The sequence below is a fragment of the Scatophagus argus genome, chromosome 8 (genome assembly GCF_020382885.2).
Source record: "Scatophagus argus isolate fScaArg1 chromosome 8, fScaArg1.pri, whole genome shotgun sequence".
In the NCBI taxonomy this organism is placed as follows: Eukaryota; Metazoa; Chordata; class Actinopteri; family Scatophagidae; genus Scatophagus; species Scatophagus argus.
In genome coordinates, this window is record NC_058500.1 from 25,096,888 (window position 1) to 25,122,764 (window position 25,877).

General features: G+C 41.1%; 1 protein-coding gene across 1 annotated transcript in view; it reads left to right on the top strand.

Moving 5' to 3' along the window:
- Positions 1-10,060: 10,060 nt before the first annotated feature.
- Positions 10,061-25,877, top strand: part of slco4a1 (solute carrier organic anion transporter family, member 4A1) — a 28,713-nt gene continuing 12,896 nt past the window's right edge. Inside the window, exon 1 of the mRNA XM_046396047.1 lies at positions 10,061-10,208. The gene's annotated coding sequence lies outside the window, so the exon portion shown is untranslated. The remainder of the gene's footprint in view (positions 10,209-25,877) is intronic.

A 25,877-nucleotide genomic window follows, 5' to 3' on the forward strand; every position in this document is an offset into this window, starting at 1 on the left:
AGGGATTGGGATAGGGTCCTTGCTTCCAGTGAAGGGAAATCTTATTGCTTCAGCATGCCGAGACTTTTTCAACAATGCTATGCTTCCAACTTTGCGGCAATAATTTGGGGAAAGTTCTTTTCTATGCCAGCATGACTGTGCCCAGTGCGCAAAGCAAGGTTCATAAAGACATGGTTGGATGAGTTTGAGGTGGAAGAACTTGACACACACAGCCCTGACCTCAAAACTCGTCAAGGAGTCCAAATATGCCAAAATATGAAAGAGTTTTAATAGTTGGGGATTTTAATATCCACGTGTGCTGTCCTGTGAAGCCGTTGGCCAAAGACTTTTTAAATATTATTGACTCTTGTACAGCTTGTGTCTGGACAAACGGGGGCACACTCTTGATCTTGTTTTAACCCATGGTTTTACCGTTTCTAGCGTAGAGGTTTGTGATGCTGTGTTCTCGGACCACATGCCAGTTGTATTTGACACAGCTCTCTTCTGTCACACAGTTAGACCTCACGCTCTTGCACATCACTCGTGTATTATTAACTCTTCCACTGCTGTTCAGTTCTCCACGGCGTTCAACCCAAATGAGTCCTTCTACGCCAGATGTTGAGGCTTTATCCACCTATTTTAACTCAACCTGTAAAATTGTATTAGATCCTTTGGCTCCACTAAAAGCAAGGCCTTCCAAACCAAAACCAGAGCCTTGGATAAACGACGTCACACATGCTACCAGGCGTGAGTGCAGGAGAGCTGAGTGAAAGTGGAAGAAGGACAAGTTACAGGTGTCTTTCCAGATGTTGTGGGACAGCTGGCGTTTTTATCACAGGACTGTGAAAGCTGCTAAAGTCATGCAACTCTCTGATATTATCACCTCTAACTGTGACAATCCTCACGTTCTGTTTAAAATTGTCAAGTCTGTTCTTAATACCCCACAACCAACCTGCCTCAAGAACCCGACTGAGGTGTGTGGGGCTCCCTAAACTTTTTTATTAATAAGGTCACGAGTACCAGAGCCTTTATTAGCCCCCCTTCTTATGACCCCTCCATCTCTGTTACATGCTCCGCTGTTTTTGACCAGTTTGAACCTGTCAGTCTGCCGTCCTTGAGAGATATAATTGGTCATATGAAGCCTGCTGGGTCTCCCTGTGACCCACTGCCACCTCATCTTTTAAAGAGGTTTTCCCTACCTTGACACCGCATGTACTCAGCATGATAAATGGCAGCTTGCCAAATGGGATTGTACCTGTGAGTTTTAAGCATGCAGTGGTGACACCACTGATTTAAAAGCCTGGTTTAGACCCTTGTGTTCTCTCTAATTTTAGGCCAATTTCTAAATTCCCCTTCCTGTCGAAGATTTTGGAGAAAATTCAGCTGAATTCATACTTAGATGAGCACCATATACTTGAGATCTTCCAGTCTGGGTGTAAAGCCCATCACAATACTGAGTCGGCACTGTTGAGGGTTTTCAATGGCCACAGACTCTGGTCACAGTGTTGCTTGGGTTCTGGTGGACCTAACAGCAGCCTTCAACATGGTGGACCATCAGATCCTCTTGCTTTGCCTGGAGAACTGGGTGTCCTACAGTAGTTCAGGTCCTACCTCACAGGGAGAAGTTTCTGTGTCCGTTTTGGTGCCACTGACTCTGGTGCAGCACCTCTCACATGTGGAGTGCCTCAATGCTCTATACTTGGTCCTCTTCTCTTCTCCCTGTACCTGCTTCCGCTTGGATCAGTTTTTCAAAAGCATGAAAATGGTTTCTCTGCAAAATGATGCTGCTCGGCTTTTAACTAGGGCCAAACAACAAGAGCACGTCACTCTGATTTTAACTTTGATGCACCTGCTCCCTATCCATTTCTGGATTAATTTTAAAATTCTTTTATTTGTTTTTAAATGTATTCATGGCCTCGCCTCGCAATATCTGTCTGACGTGTTTCAGCCCTACACTCCCTCACGTGCTCTCAGGTTGGCAGTCATTACTGGTTGTGTCTAAGACAATGACAGGTGACTGAGCTTTTTCAGTTGCTGCCCCAAAGCTCTGGAATGAGCTGCCTTTGAAGATTAGACAGGCAGATTCACCTCCAGTTTAAATCCTCTCTTAAGACGCATTTCTTCTCTTTGGCTTTTAATTCAATTTCTATAGTTTTTTTTTTTATTGTTTTTATCTTCTTCTGTCTCTTTTATTGCCTTTCTGTCATGTTTTTAACTGTTTTTTTAAATGTGTGTACAGCACTTTGGCCAACAGCGTTGTTTTTAAAGTGTTTTATAAATAAAGCTGAACTGAACTGATATGATAGTGGTGGAGGGGGCTGGTGTGAAGTAGTGTGAAGATAGGGGGGTGATGCAAGGTGATGGTGAAATGTAGGGTGTAATGTATGTACATGTGATACACCATGTAATGTACTTACTGTATGTATTTACTTGTTTTGTTTCTTTTGGTCTTTCATTTTTATGTTTACACATTTTGTGCTTTCTTTTGTTCACATGTGCAGATGGTACATGTGAAGGAGAGAGAAATGTTTGACATACAGAGCAGTTCAATCAGTAGAGACTAATAAGAGAGAAAAGTGAATGAGATAATTAGAGTAAAATGAATTTATTGTGAAGAGCAAAATAGACTTTGGCGCATAGACCCCAGCAGGAAACTCTCTGACGAACGAGGTGCTTCGATGTGAAGGAGATTTACCCCAAAAAACAAGATATACCATGCCTGACCATGCAGTGCTAGGCCAGCAGAGGGAGAAAGCACAATTAAAAACATTCATGAACAAAAAAAGATTATAGGCTAACGATGAAGACAGTAAGAATGAAAGCAACGTCAGGAAATAAGGACAAGAGCAACAGAAAAGCTGAGAAAATAGGAGTGCTAACCAGAGAAGTAATACCAAAACGATACAGGAAAATGTGAATAATGATGCAGGGATAAAAAGTTAACCAGAAACCCAGGGGAAATTGGAGTAGGATCAGTAACATGTGGCATGTGTAACATGTTCTTAGTGCAGATGAATAGCTATATGTTGCAGAAAGCCGCAAATGCTGATGCAATGTAGAGCTGAATGATGCAGGGGAAATGCAACAGGCAAAATGGCTCTTAATGCAAGGGAACAGCTATATGTTGCAGAAAATGACAAATGCATCAGGGTTAGAGCTTGATGATACAGGGTAAATGTGACAGGCAAAATGGCTGCAATGCAGGGTAAAAGCTGATGCAGTGTAGAGCTGAATGAAGCAGGGGAAAAGCAACAGGCAAATGGCTGTTGACGCAGAGGAATAGCCATATATTGCAGAAAGGGGTAAATGTCGCTTCAAGATTAGAGATGACTGATGCAGGGGAAATGCAACAGGCAAAATGGCGGATAATGCAGGGGAATAGCCATATTTTGCAAAAAAGCGCAAATGTTGATGCAAGATGAGGTATGCAATGTTAACAAGGGATCGCAGAATGGAAAAAGAGAAATTTGCAGGACTATCAGATCCTTTGTTTTGTTTAGTTTCACTTAGTCACACCCACTGAGGTATATATACTTGTTTCCCCACCTAACAGTTGCTGCTTGGATTAGCAGTGAAACGTCTTCAAGTCAATATTCACAAGTCCAGACGCCTTGCTTTAACTCTTTGAGTGATACTTGAAACGCAAGCGTGATCACCACCAGTTATATGCAAGACTTATGGCAATATTCAAATTTGTTAAATTTGTTGTTATAACAAAGGATGCACAGTTTTATAGCATAGCTTTGAAGGAAAATGTTGATGATGAGATGAGATGATGAGAAAATTAATCAGTGGGGTGATAATGAAGGAACAATGACTCTTTAGTTTAGCATGTTTAAAGAATAAATATAATGACTAGGGTGGAAAGTTAATGAAATAAAACTCTGGCAGAACTAAATGAATTAGATTCATATCATAAGTAGGCAGAAGAGTACATCTGGCAACAGGCTGCTGTAACTGTCCTGCTCTGCAGACAGGTGAAGAGGTCATTTGTCCCTCAGACCAAACGACTCTTCAACTCTTCCTTGTGAAGATGAAACTGAACAGTATCACTGCATGGTTCTCAATGCAGGCTCTCTTGTGCACACAATAATTGTTGCATGCTCCTAAACTGTTGAAATTCTATTATTGTTTATATATCTTATATAATTGTATGTTACAATACAAGTACAATACTGTCCCTACCCGCACTTTATGGCTGTCTCAATCATTCCATAACAGGGCCATGTTCTGGTTGGTGCTGCTCCTTGTTGATTGAATCTATAGTCTTTGTGCAGTATGTATGGTCTTGTGTAGTCTCTGTGCTGTGTATATAGTCTGCACAGTCCTTGTGCACTATGTATAGTCAGTGTGTATCGTGTTGTATTTAAATTATAGTATAGCACCTGGTCCCTGGAGGAACGCTGTCTCGTTTCACTGTTCACTGTTACTGAAAACTCTGAAATGACAACAAAATGTCTTGGCTCTTGACCCTATTATTACAATCACATCTTTATTTAGAGATTATAATGTAGTATATAATCTATATTCTTATACTCCTTTATACTTTACCCTTATACAAAGGGAAAACAGACAATACAAAGAACAGTTCTTATATATAGTTTGTTGACAGGCAGATGTTAGTACCTGCAAAGCATTTCTACTTGATGCACCTCCGCCGGTGCCAGAGTACTAGCTGCAGGGTCTTCAGCTGGGAGCCATCCCTCACTGATGTTTCGCCCCTTTGATCTCCAAAACATCTCAGGATGGTGGGGAAGCGGACAGGGACGCCTCCCTGCCGCTCCCTGCAGCTGGATTTCGATGGTCAGGTTATCACGTGGCCTCTTGCTTTCTACAACTCTTATCATTTCTTCTCAGCCAGAGCCAGAAGCTTCCCTTCTCTGCTTCTTCTGAGACATCCTTTTTGACACTGTTGGCCTTGGCTGACGTGAAGCCAACGCCTCTCAGGAAGCGGTTGAAAGAGAGGTTCACAAAACCACGGCAGCCGACTTCGACTGTGTAGGCTGTTGCTCTCCAGTCTTTCTCTTGACATTCTGCCACTAGGTCTGCGCACCATGCCTTCTTCCTCTCATATGTCTCTTGGGTGCCCTACTCCCATGGCATGGTCAGTTCGACTAAATAGACAAGCATCTCCACTGTTGATCACAGGACGATGTCAGGTCCAGCTAGAAACCCAATCGATTCTCTTTGTCGAGGCATTTAATGCAGAAGTAGCTTCTTCAGAGTTTGACACGTGATCATGCTACACCAATAGAGTACTCGCTATAAGTCAACAGAATGGCAACATGGCAGCCTCCATGCTTTTATTCAATGTTACGAATAAAGAGAAAAACACCCGAAAGTCCTCTGAAGTGGGCCAAATGGATTCTCAGCAGTGCTGTATACATAGCCGTGTCCTTTTTGCTGTTAGCTTGACAAGACTAGCTATTTTTAATGATTTAAAGATTGTTGAGCCCCCAGACTGCGGAGCGGAATTGAATTTCTAAGACTTTTCGTGGTTCATCTTGCGGTCTAATAAAACTCTATGGTAAAACTTCCCACGTGGATGCTGCGATGTGATTGGAGCAGAAGCAGCCAATCACAAGTTTTTATCATCAAGTTCTCTGATTGGTTGACCTTTGTGGCACATTTATAATGTGCAAAACTCGAGCGAGGACGCAAGTGAATTTGAGCAGTCTGGCTGAGTGTGGCGTAGAACCCAAAGAACACTGTCCCCGCAGTGAAACAAGGTGGTGGGAGTACTATGCTGTGGGAATGCGTCAGTGGGTCTGGAACTGGGAATCTCGTCAAGAAGTATATGTGAAGATTTTGAAAGAAAACCTCAAGCAGTCAGCAGCAAAACTGGGTCTGGGTAGTTGCTTTGTCCTCCAACACAACGACATATATCGCTCCTGGTGAAGAACTACCTCCATAAGATCGTGAAGTGAACGTTATTGACTCGCCTGCACAAAGCCCCGACTTGAATCCTATTGAAAATCTGTGGGGTGAACTGAAGACCAAGGTCCATGCCAGAAGTTCATCAAATCTGGAGGAACTTGAATGGGCTGGGATTCCTCAGGAGATGTGTCAGACTTGTTGAAAACTACAACAAACAACTGCAGGTTGATGCCCTGCAAAAAAGATACACAACTGACAGTTAGCATCAGGGGGGATAATAATTTTGACCCTGGTAGTTTTTGGTTTTTGTGAAATAATTTCATTTCTGTCTGCAAAGCAAAATAATGCAAGCAGCCAAAATAAATTTAGGATTGAAGAAGCTCTGTTAAAAATACGTTGCTCTGTTTAACAGCACTTGGCAAATACTTTTTAAAAAAATGAAATTTTCATAGAGGGGTAATAATTTCGTCCGCATCTGTAGGGGGTAATGCGTCAAAGTAACATCCACATGAATGACAGGACCCAAGGTTTCCCAGCAGAACATTGCCCAAAGCATCACATTGCCTTGGCCAGCTTGCCTTCTTCCCATAGTGCATCCTGGTGCCATGTCACACAGCCAGCCATCCACACAATGGGAAAGAAAACATAACTGATCAGACCAGGCCATCTTCTTCCATTCCTCTGTGGTCCAGTTCTGATCTTCAGGTGCCCATTGTAGGCACTTTTGGCAGTGGACACGGGTCAGCACCGGTCTGCATCTACACGGTCCCATATGCAACAAACTGCAATTCACTGTGTATTCTGACACCTTTCTGGCATTAATTTTACCAGAAAGGTGAGCTACAGTAGCTCTTCTGTTGGACTGGTCAACACAGGCCAGGCGTTGCTCATCACATGCATCAGTGAGCCTAGGCCACCAATGACCCCATTGCCTTTTCACCTGTTTTCCTTCCTTGGCCCACTTTGGGTGGGTCCTGACCACTGCAGACCAGGAACATCCCACAGGAGCTGTCGTTCGTCTAGCTAAAATTTATAATTTGCAAGTACTTGAACTTTACATGAGTATTTCCATTTCCTTCTTTGTTTCATCATTTAAAGACTCCTTAAATGTTGATGTATCAGTAATAATACTCTTTATTTTTGAGTAACATTACGTATTTGAATATAATACGTAATATTAATAATATATAATAATGTAGTTGTTTATTTGTTTATTTATGCACAATTAAAACTATGTATAAAATAGGTGGAGAGAATGTGACATTAGTAGTACTGATAGACAGTAAAATACATCTGTGTACATGTTGGCTTAGCTAAGAAAATTAAGGGCTACACAAAATGTGTAAATTACCTTTGTATTAAATGTCACCTATCTTTATTAGTATTTGCTTTTTATGTGGTATTTAATTCAGTTATTTAACATTAAATTACACATCTTGATCATATTTACCCTGTCAGGAATTAATAACCTTTTCAAGGACTTGCTACACTGTTGAACTCTCCCTTTAAAATTTCAATTTTATTATTTTTTTATTACATTTCAAGGTAAAATTGTCTCTTTGTTTGGTACAGAGGAACCAAACAGACTCAGATGTGTCATTAATTAAATGAGTCCCACTTTTGGGAATGGCTACAACCTTCAGGTCATAGACATATTACAATTATCATCAGAGTTACGTATAAACAGGGGATTACAAAAACTATATCAGCAACACTGAAAGGAATTAAGTCCAAAAATATGGAGATACATATGTATAGGTCAAGTCCATTTTATTTATTTGGTACCAAATACAAAAGTATAACCACTAAGAAAATTATCAAAGGAATAGTTAAATATACACTAGCAACATGAAGATAATCAACTGGAAAAGGGGGATTCCAGTTTGCAAAAGTCAAATAAAATCTTAGAAAGGTCAGAATAGACTAGTTTTAAGTTTAACTTTACATATTTTTTTTACAGCTACTAGCCTTTAAACTACTGAATTCTCTTCTGTGATGGACACGCAGACGTACATTTCCCTGCAAATGTATAAATGTGTATACTTGTATTTATATATGTAAATCTCTGATATGTTATATTGTATTTTACTTTATTTTAGATTTTTTTCTATTTGTTGCTACCTTTTCATTTTCATTTTCTTGGTCAGGAAAATTGCAAATTGCAGTGTCTGTAAGGAAGAAGAATTTTCCCTAGGGGATGAATAAAGGAATTCTGACAGCTCCATGATAATAAACTCAGGATAACACCACCCTCTTGTGGTAACAGGGAGGCATAGCATATCTCATAGAGACACCAGACAAAATCACTTCAATAGTTTAAAATGCACAGAATCAGAAATTATGAAGTGGCAACATTCAAAATAAGATGGCAAATAACCTGTGGGGTTAAGGTCGAACAACGGACAGGCACAGAGTACAAAGGCAAACAGCAGACAGGATGAAGCTTCCACTTTGACTGAATTCACCCAAATACATCAATCTTCCTGTGGGCTTGTATGGATGTGGGGAATTTTCAAACAGCAACAGCTGCTGCATAATGTGTGGATTTAACAGAACAATGTAAATTTATTGTACCTAAATATGTGCACACAGGCCTCCACTCAACTGACACGTCATTGTACTGTACACCATTTCATATTTCACATAAAGAAATCTGTTACTAAAAAAAAACCATGAAACTGTGGTGGTATTGCTGTACTTTCTCTATAAATGGAGACAGAAACAGGAAAAGTCATGCATGGCATGACTCAGGCATGGTCAGAGACACACCCATTCTGAACTTTGTTAAGGTCATGGCCAAGCCACAAAACTTCCTGTTAGTCATAGTGGGAACTTCCCTGTCAACTTCTGTTTCAGTTTGACTTTTCAGTATAGTTACCGGTCCAGAACTGATGGCAACACAGAAGTTGAATGTCATTGGACAAGATAATCTCTGAATTCAGTAACTCTTATAAGGGGTGATTAGTGCCAAAATAAAAACCCATGAGGTGAATGTCAAATGCAGAAAAACACATTTTAGAAAACATTACTTCTCATTTGAATTCTTCCAATATACTGTATTTGTCTCTAAGTCTGGTTCAATATTTTATTTTAAGAAATCATATGGATGGCCAGCAGTGGATTAAGTGATCTGATCTGTCGATTAAACTTACTTGAAATCTGTTGGATGGAGCTCATTTGAAAGACATGAATCTACAAAGTAACCATACTATTTGATACTATATATATACTATATACTGAATACAGTTCCTATAAAAACTATGCCACTTTAATTGCTTTTATAAATGAAATCACAGTCAATATACTACAATATACAAAAAACCTTAATGCCAAAGTGAAAACAGATTTCTTCAAAGTAATCAATTAATGAAAAATACATAATATAAAATAATTGACTGCATAAAATTCACCCCCTTTAAAATAACTGACCTAATTCAACAGAGGTTCAGCCAATTGGTGCAAGTAGTTTCATAATCAGCGAAAGTGCAGTGAATTTGTCACAACTGAATGTAGTATAAAGACACACAGACACAAGACAAGACAGGCCCAGCATGTGGTTAATCAGTATTCCTGGTAACAATTACAACATGAATATAAAAGAACACTCTGAGCAACTCTGAGAAAAGGTTATTAGGGTATAAGGTTATCCTAGTGATCTGTATCAGAAAGTCAATGTCTTGCTCGCTCTTGGCATACAGCTGATGTCGCCCATGCAGAGGAGGTGGCTGATGGTTGCCCCACTTTGGAACCGGTATCCGTCACCGCTCTTTGTGATGATCTGGCTGAGGGGGTTCAGGCCTATGCAGAACAGTAACGAGGATAGCACATCGCCTTGGTATCTGCTGCACTTGATGGTAACTTGTGCAGTTGGCTTTGAGTTTATCTTTAGAGTTGTCTTCCACAGACTCATTCAGTTCTTTGTGAAGGCTCTTAGTGTCCTGTTGATGTTGTACATTTGCAGGCATTCCAGTATCCATGTGTGTGGCATTGAGTTGTAGGCTTTCTTGTAGTCAATCCAGGTGGTGCACAGGTTGATCTGCCTGGTCTTGCAGTCCTAAGTGACATGTGTGTGTGTTTTCACCTTCATTCAGAACCTGATAAACTATTGATACGATTTTATTATTTGTTGTTTGGTTTTGTTTTGTTTTCCTTTCCTTCTTCTTGGTCAACAAGCTTTGTGGTGACACCAATCACCCTCCATACAAAAGTGCTCACACCACCACAACACGTGGGCTCCACAAAGAAGGGCGCTAACCAGCAGCGGTAAAATTATTTATAAGACATTGTTAGCCTTTTCCCCGGCAGACGGAACATAACATGAGAATAACCGGACCAATAACCGTGATTCTGAGGTAAGCCTATGCATTTAATGTGTGGTCTAGCACTCATGTTGACAGAGAAGGATGCGCTCTATAGTACTTGCGCTGCTCAGCATCTGCAGCGTGGACGTCCACGTTATCCATATGTGTGTGTGTGTGTGTGTGTGTGTGTGTGTGTGTGTGTGCGTGCAATGCCGTAACGGTTACCTAAAATACAGGCTAGTAACTGACTGCTGGTCACAGAGACATTTCTCTTCATCATTTGAGACATGTGTATATACGCGGAAATGAGCCAAATGTTCGTTCATCCTTCACACGGAGCTTCTCTAATCCACGGAACCGTTTTGTCACACTGCTGCGCTGGAGTTAATGCTGTCATGTCTGGAGAAGCCTTCGGATGCAATTCTAAACAACAGCATGTCACGATTATTAGATGGCGTTTCGTTCGGTGCACTTCGCTTTCAGTCTACGTGTGTTAAATTGAGCTGCAGCAGAGTAGAAATCACCAGGTGTCATTCTTACCCACAGTTTCCTTGACACAAGCCTTTCGATTTCATCTTTATTCTTCTTCTTCTTCTTCTTCTCCCTTTGAGGAGCCCAAAGGAGAATTGCTGTTTCTGTGGGAAGGATAACAGAATCGAGCTGCCATTATGTGGTCAAATGTATTCGTTTCATTATCAAAATTCAATGCAAAATTTCGACTACCCTGAAAAACAAAAGCTTGTATCTCGGCTGTCCTTGTGTAGTTTGTTTCCTGTCAGAGATACACTGAAGGCCTCTGCTCTGCTGGTCCCATGTGATCACTGAATATTGTAGGGAGATTCCCTGCAAACCTCTCACACTCCGAGTGTACTTATGTTCACTCTTATGGACGCCTGTCAATCATAACAATCCTAAAGATTTACACTCAGAGAACTTTGAATTAAAATTATTGTTATTATTCGAAGAAGAAGATAGCACGTGTTGGATTTAATTTTCAATTTCAATTTATTTATATAGCACCTTATACAATCAAAATTGTCTCTAGATGCTTTACAGAGACCCAGAGCCTGAACCCCCGAGCAAGCAGACAGTGGCAAGGAAAAACTCCCTTTTAACAGGAAGAAACCTTGAGCAGGACCCAGGTTATAACACCATGTGGGTGCTATATCTTCAGGTATATATGATAGCTGATATGATTAAGATATTTTAAACTTATAATTGTCAAAGATCCCCTCTAGACATGTTTTAAGACACTGAAATAGTTTAAAAATTCTAAAATTTGAGTGTGATATGTTAGTTTGATCCATCCATCAATCCATCCATCCATCCATTTTCTATACCGCTTATCCGTCAGGGTCGCGGGGGAGCTGGAGCCTATCCCAGCTGACTACGGGCGAGAGGCGGGGTTCACCCTGGACTGGTCGCCAGTCAATAGCAGGGCCAACACACAAAGACAGACAACCACACACTCTCACACTCACACCTAGAGGCAAATTAGAGTAGCCAATTAACCTAATATGCATGTTTTTGGTATTGTGGGAGGAAGCCGGAGTACCCGGAGAAAACCCACGCAGGCACAGGGAGAACATGCAAACTCCACATAGAAGGACCGGGATTCGAACCTGGAACCCTCTTGCTATGAGGCAACAGTGCTAACCACTGCACCACCGTGCCGCCCATCCATCCAATCCATAATCTATTATTACACAAATATTTTCCACTTTAAACATTTAACTGCTTGACATAAAAGTGTGAGAAGTCTAATTCAACACACTTGTGTAAGCTGCATACTGGATTGTAATTGGTTCTTGAGAAGCTGTGATGTCTCAAAATCCTGCTGGTACATCGACAATTTAAACAGGAATTTCAGGTGAGCTTCTCATGAGATTTTTTTTTTTTTTGTTTTTGAGTTTTTATTCTATTTATGGTAAGATCTTTTACAGTAGTAGCCGTTGTCATGTTTTTATTTGTAGTAGTTTTCATTGTTAGTGACAGAGTCTGCCATTCTGTGCTGGAATCAAATGACCCACCTAAGCAGAGGAATTTACTAAAAACAAAGCAGTATGTCATCCAGCTTTACTGTCTATAATTCCATCTCACTGATATCAGTCTTCTTGTTTACTGTTCACTCTCCTAACCAAGTATCAGATCTAAATTAAGTTACTGCTAATGCTACAGGAACTTGCCTAACGACATCTGCTTCACATTTAATGCGTTCAACCAGCAAAACATAACATGGGCATCAAAAGCATTAAAGTGAAAGTGAAAGTATTCAGAGACCTCTACCATTCTGCCTGCTTTGTTACTCTGACATTTAGTGACCATTGTTCTCTCTTCCTGTAAAGATCATTTGTTTCCCATTTTCCAGCATGATTTAGGCACACGCATGTGCTTACATTCTCTCTCTCTTACTCTTTCTCTCTTTCTCTCGCTCTCCTCTCTCCTTCTCTCTCTCTCTCTGTTTCTTTCTCTCTTTCTCTCTCTCCCTCTCTCTCCCGCTCTCTCTCTCACTCTCTCTCACACACACACACACATTAACTGACAACAACACCACCCACCGTTAACCACAATGTCCCCTGACAGTTACTTGCAGCTGTCAGTTTTCCTCAGTTACTGGAAAAAGTGAATGAACTTAGTGTTTTAACTGTCCTGTAGCAACTGAAATATCATACATTTGCTTTATCTGCTTTTTCATTTTTTAAGTGAATTATATATACATATATATATATATATATATATACACACATATGTAACTATGATTATATTAATTGTGGACGACCACTACATGTATTATTAGGCATTAGGCATTAAAATGGCTGAAACAAAGTGTGAAAAGTCTAAAGCAGGAAACGAAAAGATGACAGGAATGGATAAATTAAGCAAGATAATGTGTTTTCGTTTTCGTGTTTTTGTTTGGTGATTTAGTTACCTCTGGACAGATGAGCTCGGGTAGCTGTTTATATTCTACGCCACACAAAGTGTCTCATGGTTTTAGCTTAACATTTCATTGACTGCTATGAGATGATTGACTGCTATGAGAGCGGTTTGAATCCTCTTATCTGACTCCTAGCATGAAAACAAATAATAATGCCTATTCTTTGAGACATTGATTCCATAGTAGAACTGTGGCATATTTGCTTATATTTACCTAGTTTGACTCATTTCAAGGAACTTAACTCACAATTCCCATCCATGTGACTGTGAGGGTGTGTATAACCAGCTCACTGACTAATCTAAAATGTGACTAAATTAGCCCATATATGAGGAAAGATTTTAACTGAACCCTTTTATACTTCCATTTGTTTATGCTGTGACCATATATGACAAGCTCTTCACAGCTTCATTTGCATTGAACAGCTTGTCATATATTTATGTCTACATATGTAAGCTTGTATCACAAAAGTTGTTTTCTGCATCTGGACACTACACTGCAAAAATGTCATTTCTGTGTGTGGGCTGTCAGAGCAATGACTCAGCATTACCTGGCAAAGATAATGTTATTACACTGACTTCATTCAGACTCATGTGATGCACTTGTGAAAGGGTGTATCTAATGTGAACATCAGAATTTTCCTAATGAAAGCACAGTTCTGTTGCTGTGGTGATAAGCATCTTGCAGAACTAATGCAGTTCAATTTGTCTGACCCAGTTCACATAAACAGATGAGGTCAGAGTAAGAGACAAGGCTTGCCAATGCTCCACATGAAGTATTGTGCACTAAAGTGGCAACTGAGTTATGCTGGGTGAAGTACAGCTTCAAAACTGTTTCATCAGCCTCATTCAGTGGTACTAAAATGATTGGACAAACAGGTACAGGTAGTGAAAGTAGGAAAATTATTTTGGGGTGCAGGGAATAATCTTGGATTTCACTTTAATAAGAGTGCAAGGCCCTCCATTGTGTGATTAATATTTCTATTTTTTGACCCTCCCCTTCACCTAGAAGAAAAGATCAACACCATCTTATTTCAAGATAATATATTCATAAAAAACAGCTGCTCTGTAATTTTGAGCTGCTCCATAAGCAACCAATGAATAAGTGAAGGGAGAACATGTAGAGCAACTGCATGGTCGCTGATGTAATTCCCTTCCCAATATCTAATAGAACTTGCTTTCGGATATTGAAAGCTTTGTGCATTTAACAAAGTTAAATTGTGATAAATCTGTCAGCATACAAAACACAATACCTCTTTGCAGTTTTTTTGAACACCTGCCGCATGTGAAATGAGCTATACTGCTATAGTATGTGCTATAACAGTTTCACTTGCTTAGCTCATTATTATTGACACTGCCGTACACCAACTGAAGCAACTGCTGGTAAGGTAAAAATGCACATAAATGAATGTCCTCAACAAGTTTAATGGCAGAACAGCATAACTGTACATGCAGATAATAAAACCTGAATCAAGTAACTGAACTTTCTTGCACATTTGCACTGTTCAGCCTTCCACAATAATAATTAATAATTACAGAACAGAACAGTTTCAGAGTAAGAACCTGCCTCTTGTCTAATGTCCTCTGTTTCTGTGGAAACTGCTCCCTCAGTGTCATCTCTATGGTGTGGTCTCTCCTGACTTTCACCTGTCTTTCGGGACTTGTTTGTTTTGCCTCAACGGTTCATTGCCTCAGCCTCTCCTTCTCCTTGTCCTTCTCATTCTAAATTCAATTCAATTCAGTTTATTTATATAGCGCCAATTCACAACAAAAGTTATCTCATGACACTTTCCAATTAGAGCAGGTCTAGACCAAACTCTTTAATTAAATTGTAAATAGAGAGAGCCCAACATTCCCCCTTGAGCAAGCACTTGGTGACAGTGGCGAGGAAAAACTGCCTTTTAGAAGGCAGAAACCTCGGAGCAGACCCCGGCTCAAGATGGGTGGCCATCTGCCTTGACCGGTTGGGTTGGGGGGGGGGGGGGCAGCAGGAGGTCCAACCACGATCCATGGGAACCTGCAAGACGAGAAAGCACAAAGACAAGGAGAAGTTGAGTTAGTAACATGCATTAATGGGATATAAATGTGTGCAGATGGAGAAGGAGAGGAAGACACAGCTCAGTGCATCATGGGAGGTCCCCCGGCAGTCTAAGCCTACAGCAGCATAACTAGGGGCCGGCCTAGGTCAGCCCTAATTATAAGCTTTATCAAAAAGGAAAGTTTTAAGTCTACTCTTAAATCTAGAGAGGGTGTCTGCCTCCCGGACCAAGCTTGGTAACTAAAGGCTCTGGTTCCTAATCTACTTTTGAAGACTCTAGGAACCACAAGTAACACTGCATCTTGGGAACATAAAGCTCTGGTGGGATAATAGGGTACTATCAGCTCTTTAAGGTATGATGATGCCTGGTCGTTCAGGGCTTTATATGTGAGGTGAAGAATTTTAAACTGGATTTTACAGGTAGCCAATGTGGAGAAGCCAGTACAGGAGAAATATGATCTCTAATGCTGGTTCTTGTGAGTAATCGTTCAGCAGCATTCTGGATTAGCTGGAGAGTCTTTATAGACTTACTGGGACAACTACAAATACATTGACTAATATTTCTGCATCTTTCTGGCTCAGAATGCGCCTAATTTTTGCAATATTGCTCAGGTGAAACAATGCAGTCTATGAAATGTGTGTTATGTGTGAGTTAAAGGACATGTCCTGGTCAAAGATAACGTCTACAAAAAAGAAAAAACACAAGTTCCCACATTTGCTGGCATATACAATCTACACAAAGTTTGTGCTTGAGCAGTGCAAACTAAATTAAAATTGATCAAATTACAACAAACCAAATGCCAAACAGTGCACTTGGCACTTTAAAATCCTTATGATCAACATAAATAGCAAACACATTTAGTGGTTGTGCATTGTCTGTACGTAAGGACAGACTTTACCACAGTGCTGAATACATATTTGTACAATTAGAGCTGCAGTGATTAATCATTTAATGGATTATTTGTCGATTTGCTCATCCTATCCTATTTATTTTTGGAAATGTGATATGTCTGGAAAACAGTGCAGGATGCACTCTTGTCCCTTTCTGTTCCTGTCTTGATTGTCACTTTGTTTCTTTGGAATCATAAAAGCAGACAGATAGATGGTCAGTGGAGCAGACAATGGAGATGCTTCATTGCCATAGAGGCAAGGGGTAAATTAGCATTTAAGTAAACTAATCCTTTGCTGTGGGGGTAATTTATGCTTGGTCTCTCAGCTGCACCCAAGCAGAATACCATTACTGGGTCAGTGCCTACTTTGTCCCATTGCATTAATTCCACACAGTGACAGTGGGGCCCATTGAGGCTTGGATTACCTTGCCTACTGTAGAATGGCCAACTACTGTAGTGGGCAGGACAGGAAGCAGACAGAATAGTATATTGGCACTTACTGCTCTTCTTTCAGTGTGTATTTTGAGAGATGGCAGAGGGATGCGTTTCTGGTGTTCCTTGGCACCGATTGTAGAATTTTTTATTTGATATATTTCTGCTGCTATGAACGGAGCTAATAGCTAAAATATTCCTTAGTTGTACAGGACACAAACTGAATAAGCTGTTCACATACAAAATACACATTAAATTATTAGCCTGTTCTATGGGGAATAAATAAAAACGCCCTCAGGATCATCTTGACATACAATGTGAAACTGAATCACTGCTAACATGACTTTGATGCTTTGCATTTGAATATGGTGAAATTTGAAAGAAAATGCAAGAGAGAGCATCAGATAAGCAATTTCCATGAGCAGGAGAGAAAGTACAGTGCATCCGGAAAGTATTCACACCCCTTCACTTTTTGCACATTGTGTTATGTTACAGTCTCATTCCAAAATGGATTAAATTCATTTTTTCCCTCAAAATTCTACACAAAATACCCCATGATGACAAAGTGAAACAAGTTTGCTTGAATTTATTAAAACTAAAAAAACAAAAATGTAATATACATAAGCATTCACACCCTGTGATCAGTACTTTGTTGAAGCCCCTTTGGTGGAAATTACAGCCTCAAGTCTTTTTGAGTATGATCCTATAAGCTTGGCACACTTATTTTTGGGCAGTTTCTCCCACTCTTCAATGCAGAACCTCTCAAGCTCCATCAGGTTGGATGAGGAGCATCAATGCAAAGCCATTTTCAGATCTCTCCAGAGATGCTCAAAAGGGCTCAAGTCTGGGCTCTGGCTGGGCCACTCAACATTCACAGAGTTGTCCCAAAGCCACTCCTTTGTGATGTTGGCGGTATTCTTAGGGTTATTGTTCTGTTGGAAGATAAACCTTCGCCCCAGTATGAGGTCCAGTGCACTCTGGAGCAGGTTGTCAGCGAGGATGTCTCTGTACATTACTGCAGTCATCTTTCCCTCAACCCTCACTAGTCTCCCAGTTCCTGCTGCTGCAGAACATCCCCACAGCATGATGCTACCACCACCATGCTTCACAGGAGGAATGGTATTGGCCAGGTGATGAGCAGCGCCTGGTTTCCTCCAGACCTGACGCTTGTCATTCATGCCAAAGATCTTTGTTTCATCAGACCAGAGAATTTTGTTTCTCGTGGTCTGTGAGTCCTTCAGGTGCATTTTGACAAACTCCAGGCGGGTTTTCATATATATTTTACTGAGGAGTGGCTCCTCTCAGGCCACTCTACCATACAGGCCTGATTGGTGGAGTACTGCAGAAATGATTGTCCTTCTTGAAGGTTCTACCCTCTCCACAGAACAATGCTGGAGCCAGCTCTAGGAAGAGTTCTGGTGGTTCCAAACTTCTTACACTTGGATGGATTATTGAGGCTACTGTGCTCTTTGGGACCTTTAATGCGGCAGAAATCTTTCTGTGCTCTTCCCCAGATCTGTGCCTCGACACAATCCTGTTTCTGAGGTCTACAGACAATTCCTTTGACTTCATGGCTTGGTTTGTGCTCTGACATGCACTAACTGTGAGGGCTTATATAGACAGGTATGTGCCTTTCCAAATCATTCCCAATCAACTGAATTTACCACAGGTGGACTCAACTCAAGTTGTAGAAACCTCTGAAGGATGATCAATGGAAACAGGATGCACCTGAGCTCAATTTTGAGTGTTTTGGCAAAGGGTGTGAATATTTATGTACATGTTACTTTTTTTTTTTAATCAAGCAAACTTGTTTCACTTTGTCATTATGTGATAGCTTGTATAGAATTTTGAGGGAAAAAATAAATTTAATCCGTTTTGGAATGAGATTGTAACATAAGAAAATGTGGAAAAAGCCAAGCGGTGTGAATACTTTTCGGATGCACTGTAGCTTGCAAAATGACGTTATTCAGAATGTCAAATGTCCAGCTTCAATGTTGCATGATACTGTTTATTAGTGGTATTTTTTTGAGTGGCCTTTGTTGATTGTTTCTACAGTAGCAGATTTGTCACAGAACAGCATAATTTGTTTCCAAGTTCATTAGCAAGCATGAAATGATGATTGGGTAAAGCTCAAAAAGGGCCGTGGATATGGAAAGGGACTGAATTTCAGTGGTCAGACATCTGCAAACCACTCATTATTATTGAACCCCCCAAAATCAATGGATGGTGCAGCATCTGTAAAAACTGGGGGGAATCTATAGACACTAAAAAATCATTATAAAAGAAAAAAACATAATTCAATTCATCACATAGCAAAGACCAGACCATCTTTTAAATTTTGAACTGAATTAGATACTACTAGATATAAATGAACAACCACGAGGGATAGATAGCATTGTGGCAGAAAGAGATGGATCAGAGAAATCAGAAGCTAGAGACACAGGTATTCAGGTGGGGCACTCTCTATATTCACAGCGACTCGACTAACAGCGTAGTCACAGAGGCTTCCAATGATTCAGAACAAAACATCCCATTTTATACTGTCCAGTGTATCAGTAACAAGGTCTGTGTGTGTGTGTGTGGGTGTTTTTATGTGCTGACTAGGCTTCAATTTTATCAGACTCTTTGGCTCCCAAACCCTAAAGATGGGGGGTGTTTCATCTTTTCCTCAGTTTCATTTATCTTGAACTTTGGCCAAGAGCTCAGAGGTGAACACTTGCAGCAAACACCCCCAAATATGGCATTGGTACATTGCCATTTTTAGGCAACAGCTCGACAACAAGGGTGTTACAAAACCTGTCCTTGTGTATGTGTATGTGGTGAACTTTGCACTTTAGCAAATGTGATGCCAAACCAACACCAGTCCAGATCATTGTGACCTGTGGCCTTTGTGCTCTCACATTTCCAGATGTTTCCTATCTGTTTGGTTCTCAGAACAGACTCTCATTCTTCTGCAATAGATAGATAGATAGATAGATATACTTTATTGATCCCAGGCTGGGATACAGTGTAGCAGTGATGATACCGTAAAAACAAAAAGAATAACCTGCAAATACATACAAATTATGTTAAAATAGCAATATACAAAGCAATAAGCAGTGTTGAGTGTTGAAAAATAAAATAAAATGTAAGGTGCAATGAAGCGATTGTGTAAAAACATATAAAGTGCCTAGTGACTATATGTTATGACCAGAGTTTAGCTGTTATTGTACAGTGTGAAGGCATGTGGCAGGAAAGATTTCCTGTATCGGGCCCTTCGACAGCGGAGCTGTAGCAGCCTGTCGGAGGAGGTGTTCCGCTGTCTGTCTACTGTGTGGTGGAGAGGGTGCTGATCATTGTCCATGATGGATAACAGTTTGTTAAGCGTCCTCCTCTCCACCACGGTCTCAAAAGACTCCAGCCTGAGACCGAGTACAGAGCCAGCCTTCTTGATGATCTCATCAAGTCTGTTAGTGTCGCTGGCTCTGATGCTGCTGCCCTGCTGTGATTCTGTTCGGACCACTCTACAAAGTTGTCCATCAGTGTCCTTTACTCGCCCTCCTCTCCCTCTCTTATTTAATTTCAATTTGATTTCAATTTATTTATATAGCACCTTATACAATCAAAATTGTCTCTAGATGCTTTACAGAGACCCAGAGCCTGAACCCCCGAGCAAGCAGACAGTGGCAAGGAAAAACTCCCTTTTAACAGGAAGAAACCTTGAGCAGGACCCGGCTTGGAAGGGAAGAACTATCCTGCTGATAGTCAGCTGGGTGAGGAGGGGGGGAGAAGAGGATGAAAGCGAGAGAGAGAGAGAGAAACATACATGCAGTAAACATCATAAATTACAAAGGACAAACATGACAGGTTGTTATAATTGGAATTCTGAAGACTATGTGTTGTATGTATTTGTTTTTTAGCTGATATGTTGTTCAAGTTAGTTATAATAGCACTACATAGAAGAACGACATGGGCAGATGTTGATAGTAGACACTGGGTTTGTCACTGGGTTTGTCAGAGGGCCGGATGCAGTTCAACATGTAGATCTGGATGGAGAGAGACCTACAGAAAGATACAGAGAGAGAAAGAAAGTGAGGGAGAGACACCCAACAACAGCTGAGTCATCAGAAAACTTCTGCAAGTGACATGACTCAGAGTTGTACTGAAAGTCAATGGTGTATAAGGTGAAGAGGAAGGGAGAAAGCACAGTTTCCTGTGGAGCTCCTACATCACTGACCACCACATCAGACAGGACGTTGCCCAGCCGGACAAACTGTGGTCTTCCTGTCAAGTAGTCAGTAATCCAGGAGATCCTTGCGTTGTCAACACCCATCACCCGCAGCTTCTCACCCAGCAGTAGAGGTTGAATGGTGTTGAAAGCACTGGATAAATCAAATCCTCACAGTGCCTCCTCTACCATCCAGATGCAAATGGGCTCATTGCAGCAGGTAGATGACCGCATCGTCAACTCCTAAATGGAGCTGGTAGGCAAATTGCAAGGTGTCCAGAAACATCCTCACCTGTGGCCTCAGCTGGGCTAAGACCAGTCTCTCCAGGACCTTCATCACATGAGATGTGAAGGCGACTGGTCTGTAGTCTGCCGGATCAGATGGCCTCGACCTCTTGGGGGGGTGGCAGGAGGTGCGCTAAACCTGTTAAAAAACTGGTTTCTCTATTCAGGCTCCCTGATGTCTGCCTGTCTTTCCTCTTCATCCCCATGATGTGTTTCACTCCCGTCCACACATCCCTCACACTGTTTTGTTGGAGTTTGGCCTCCAGTTTCCTCATGTAGTTGTCCTTACATGTCCTCAACATGTCTCAGAGTTCATGCTGCACCCTCCTCTGCTCCTGTCTGTCTCCAGACCTGAAAGCCTTCTTCTTCTTGTTCAGAAGTGCCTTCAGGTCACTGGTGATCAAGGGCTTGTTATTGGAGTAGCAGTGCAAAGTCCAGACTGGCATGGTGGTGTCCTCACAGAATCTGATGTACTGAGTGATGCAGTTAGTCATCTTATCACTGTCCTCCCCATGCGGCTCACAGAGTACATCCCAGTCTTTCAGCTCAAAGCAGTCCTGCAGTGCCTCAGCAGCCTCATGTGTCCACCTCCTCACCATTCTGGTGTGCACAGGCTGCTTCCTCACAAGAGGAACATACCTGGGAGTCATCATGACCAAGTTGTGGTCTGACCTGCTGAGGGGGGCTGTGACGTCATATGCATCCGTGGCATTAGCATACATACAGCATAGCACAGTCTCTGTCTCCCTGTACCAAACCTTAACCTGGGACCTCAGCGCTGTTGTCCGGGATGTGTGTGCAGCCATGTTTCACTGAAGCAAAATATACTGCACTCACGGTATTGCCTCTGGGTCTTCACTAGCCCTGCCAGTTCGTCCATCTTATTCCCCAAAGACCTCACATTTCCCATTATAATCACCAGGACCGCTGGCTTATGTCCTTTTCTCCCTCCGTTTGGCTCCAGACCTGCAACCCCGGCGTCTCCTCCGTAACTCCTGCGGGACCACAGGTCTGTCTCCGGCAGCGGCACGGGCTTACACAGCACAATCAGCTGTTCGCACGTGTAAACAACGCCCCTACCGCTATTGGCAACGTTCTCTGTTACAAAGAGTAGAAAAAGTGACAGAAGAATGCGAAGAAAAGTAACAAAAAAGTCCAGCCATTGTCTCAGCTTTTATGAACAGGCTGTGATTAATCAGAAAAACAAACAAACAAGAATAAACCAACAAATAAACAAATGTTAAACAACATGACAGGAGCTGCAGCTACAGGCTGCCATCTTGCTTCATGATGCACATTGCAAAGTTTTAACTAGGATGACAGCAGCAGACTTGATGGCTGCTTGATGCGAGACAACTTGTCTTGTGTCAGTGAAACTTCACTATAAAGTGTTATGCCCAGAAACTCCAAATGTGTGGTAGGGCCTACAGTTTTTTTTTCTGAAAGAGGTATGCATAGATCATGGAAAAAGCTTTTGATTGTGAAGATGCTGTGAGACTGTGGAGTCAAAGGAAAGACAAAATTCAACAACTAAACAATGACTTTAGGTCATCCAAAAGATGCCAGCCAAAAGGGAGTTTGCAGGCGTTGTAGTAAATGCAAGCGAAGGTCAGTTTAACTGACAAGTTAAACTTTGAACCTGATTTAACACCAAAAATATGCCATTGCAAAGGGTGAAGTGATATGACTGTAAGGGCATCTGTGATGTCTGTCTTTCTCTCTTTCCTGCCAAGCGCCAACCCCTGCTGACTTAACCCTCCTCTTGTGTTAGCTTTCTGTTACCTTCCCTTGTGTTAGCGGGTCGGTTTTGACCCGTGTCTTAAATCAGCCATACAATACCCTAAAAACAATTATTTATCATCCCATTTGTTTCTTACCTCTTGGTTACCTTGTTAGGCTTCCTTATCCATGAAAAGATTGGTTTTAATATTTTTCTTGTGGCCCCATGGGCCTTTCTTTTCACAGCATACCCCTCGTTTTCAATATAAAAAAAATGAAAAAATGAAACTCAAGAGAATTATATAAATAAATAAAAAGTTTTATGTTACCTGACTATTACTGAGGGGGATTAGAACACATCTCTTAATTGTTAAACTAATAATAATAATAATAATTTTAATATTATTAACTATAACTAACATCCATGGTGTTACGGGTCAATTTCGACCCGTATATATTTACTTCAAGAAAAAGGCAAAAAACAAGTCTTTTTTTTCCCAAAAATATTACTTTAATACAAATACAAAATGAAAAGCAGAAGTAGTAATAATACAAAATGTAGATTTGCAAGGTCAAACAAACAACAACCATTCAAGCAAATCAATCATGTGTGGCAAAAAGTGACACTTTCAGTGTGTTCTCTGCAGAGATATTTTTTGCAGGTGAAGCACAATGTGTTTGTCTTTCTGTCCTTACTGCTGGGGCAGACCTGACACTTTTTCTTTACAATCACGTGGTCTCTCTGGGGTTGTGGCTGTGGCTGTTGCGGTTGATGTTGAGGCAGGGCTGGCTGAGGAGGATGCTGGCGCTGATGCTCTTCGTGTTGCTGCGGGCGTGGACGGGGTGCTTGGTGTGCTCTGCAGCCGTCTGACCAAGGCTGCGCTCAATGTGTGCCTTGACAAGGGAACTTCCTAGCTCCTCGAGAAACATTGTCTGCTTGTTTTTTTTGGTTGAGTTCCACCCTTGGTGAATGTGGGTCCACGACACAAATCGATGTACAATGCAGACACATCGAGGATGTTGTAAAACACAACCATAGGCCATCGCCTGGTCATTCACTGGCAAGTGTAGGTGGCAGTTAGCTTGTCCAGGTTGTCCACTCCTCCTTTGTTTTTATAGTCCAGAATGATTATGGGCTTTTTGTCACTTCCTGATGACACAGCTACATCTTTGTGAAGAGTGGACAGTAGTATCACATCTGTCGTTTTTTTGGAAAGTATGAAACAGCAGTGGTGGTGTCTGTAAAAACAAACTTTGAGGAAGGTGGAGCCCTGTCCTTCACCTGCAACATTTCAGGGTGCAGCTCAGGTTTTTGTTTTTTTTTTTACTGTGCCCACCATGGTGAGTTTCCTCCTGAGAAGTTCTCGTCTGTCTTTATTTATTTTGTCAAACAAGCAAAGAGAGAAGCCTTTAATTGAAGTTCAAGTGGTTGGAGAAGGAGCTGGCTGTGGGCTGTTGGCTGATAGTGTGTTTATGATTTCAGTTTTGGCACTTATTATTGTTTTATAATCTTATATTATAACTGGGTCAAAACTGACCCTAACAACACAAAGGTCACCAGAGCATTTTATAATTTAGTAAAAAAAAAATTTTTTATTTTATTTTGTTGAAATAGAGATTCCTGACAAAGTCAAAAAGCCTTGATGCAATCAACAAATTTATGTAGTACTTTTATGCATTTAAAACCTAAAAATGGGTCGGTGCCGACCCTAACACCAGAGGAAGGTTAATCGAACAAGCATAGTACAAGGAAAAAGGTTCTTGGGGAATGCAGCTATTTAGGCTTGAAGTGGAGTCATGAGGGGGTGAAAGATCAATAATCAAACTTTTTTTTTTGTTAGAGAATTATGGGGGCTCTGAAGATGGAGATGGGGAGATTTTGATAATGGACCATGTAGCCTGTTTCAACCTCTTTTGCTAAGAGCTCATCTACTCCGTCTGGCTCCTTAAGGGTAGATTGCTGATAAGGTAATTAACAAAGCATCTAGTAGGGTGATTTGGCAGAGCTTTGGGAAGAGCAGGGGCACTCACTGGAGTTGATGGGTCTGCACACCAGCTACATGCACGCATTACATACACATACACATTCTCATTGAAATTGATACAGATAGAAGACTTGAATCATGAATGGATGGATACCTAACTCTTAAGAGAATGGCTAAAGAAATGGAACCCTGGATTTTATTTATTTATTTTTTTGCTGTTCTTGGACAGAGGGAAGTCGAATGGAAGAAGGAATTGCAGATGAAGCAGACAAGGGTTTTATCTCTGATAAAATGCTGCTGATTATTGACAAATTGACTACAGTCCAATCCAGTCTCTGAGTGAACTTTGGATGTACACAGCAGCTCTGGCAGAGAAGGACTTGACATTGTGACATTGTTAGAAAAGAGAAAACAGATTTGCAGATAAATTATGTCTTAGTTTAATTAAAATAAATAGATCTATAACATTTATTTATATATTTGTTGGCTTATTTGTATGTTTAAGAGGGGACAGAATAACTAACAGATTTTGCTTACTGAGGGAATCAGAAATTTCCCCCCATTGCATGGGGGAACTGGTAATCCATGGTTGGAGCTGAAACTGCAGTTCCCAGAGTCCTGTGGGGTATGACCACAGCCCTTGCAATGGACAGCCTGTCCACCCCTATTAAAACCCACTTTACTGAAAGTTGACTGCAGTTCACCTATGGGACACTCACAAGATAGTCCTCAATGAACAAGAATGAATGGAGCTAAGTGGCTAAAATAATTATTTACAGCTACTTCTAGACCAAAACACCCTGATTTTATTTTAGTTTTTGCAAATATAGTATCGGTTATATATCAGAATTGAAAAGAAAAAACACTAGTGCCCATTCATTTTTCTTACATGGCAGAAGGTTTTGCCTGTAAAGTCCTAGCATTCTGCTAATGTATGCTGATTGGTCTTTCTCCTAGCATTCCAGAGATTCAGTGCTGATTTGAAGAGAGGATAGGATGGATGCTTGGGCACAGTGCCCACGCTCTGGCTGCTTAGATATTTTGGAGGGAGTGTCTTCCATGAGTCTGAAATGCACTATGTGTGAGGAGGCACACCTCTTCTATAGAGCTTTACCTTTACTTTTGGGAAGAGCGCTGTTTGAATGACCGGCGCTCGGGTTCAACTCTTGGACATCAGTGGAGCTTTCGTGAATCATGAGGAAGTCGAGTAGCTTCTCGTGGTTAAGGTCAGCT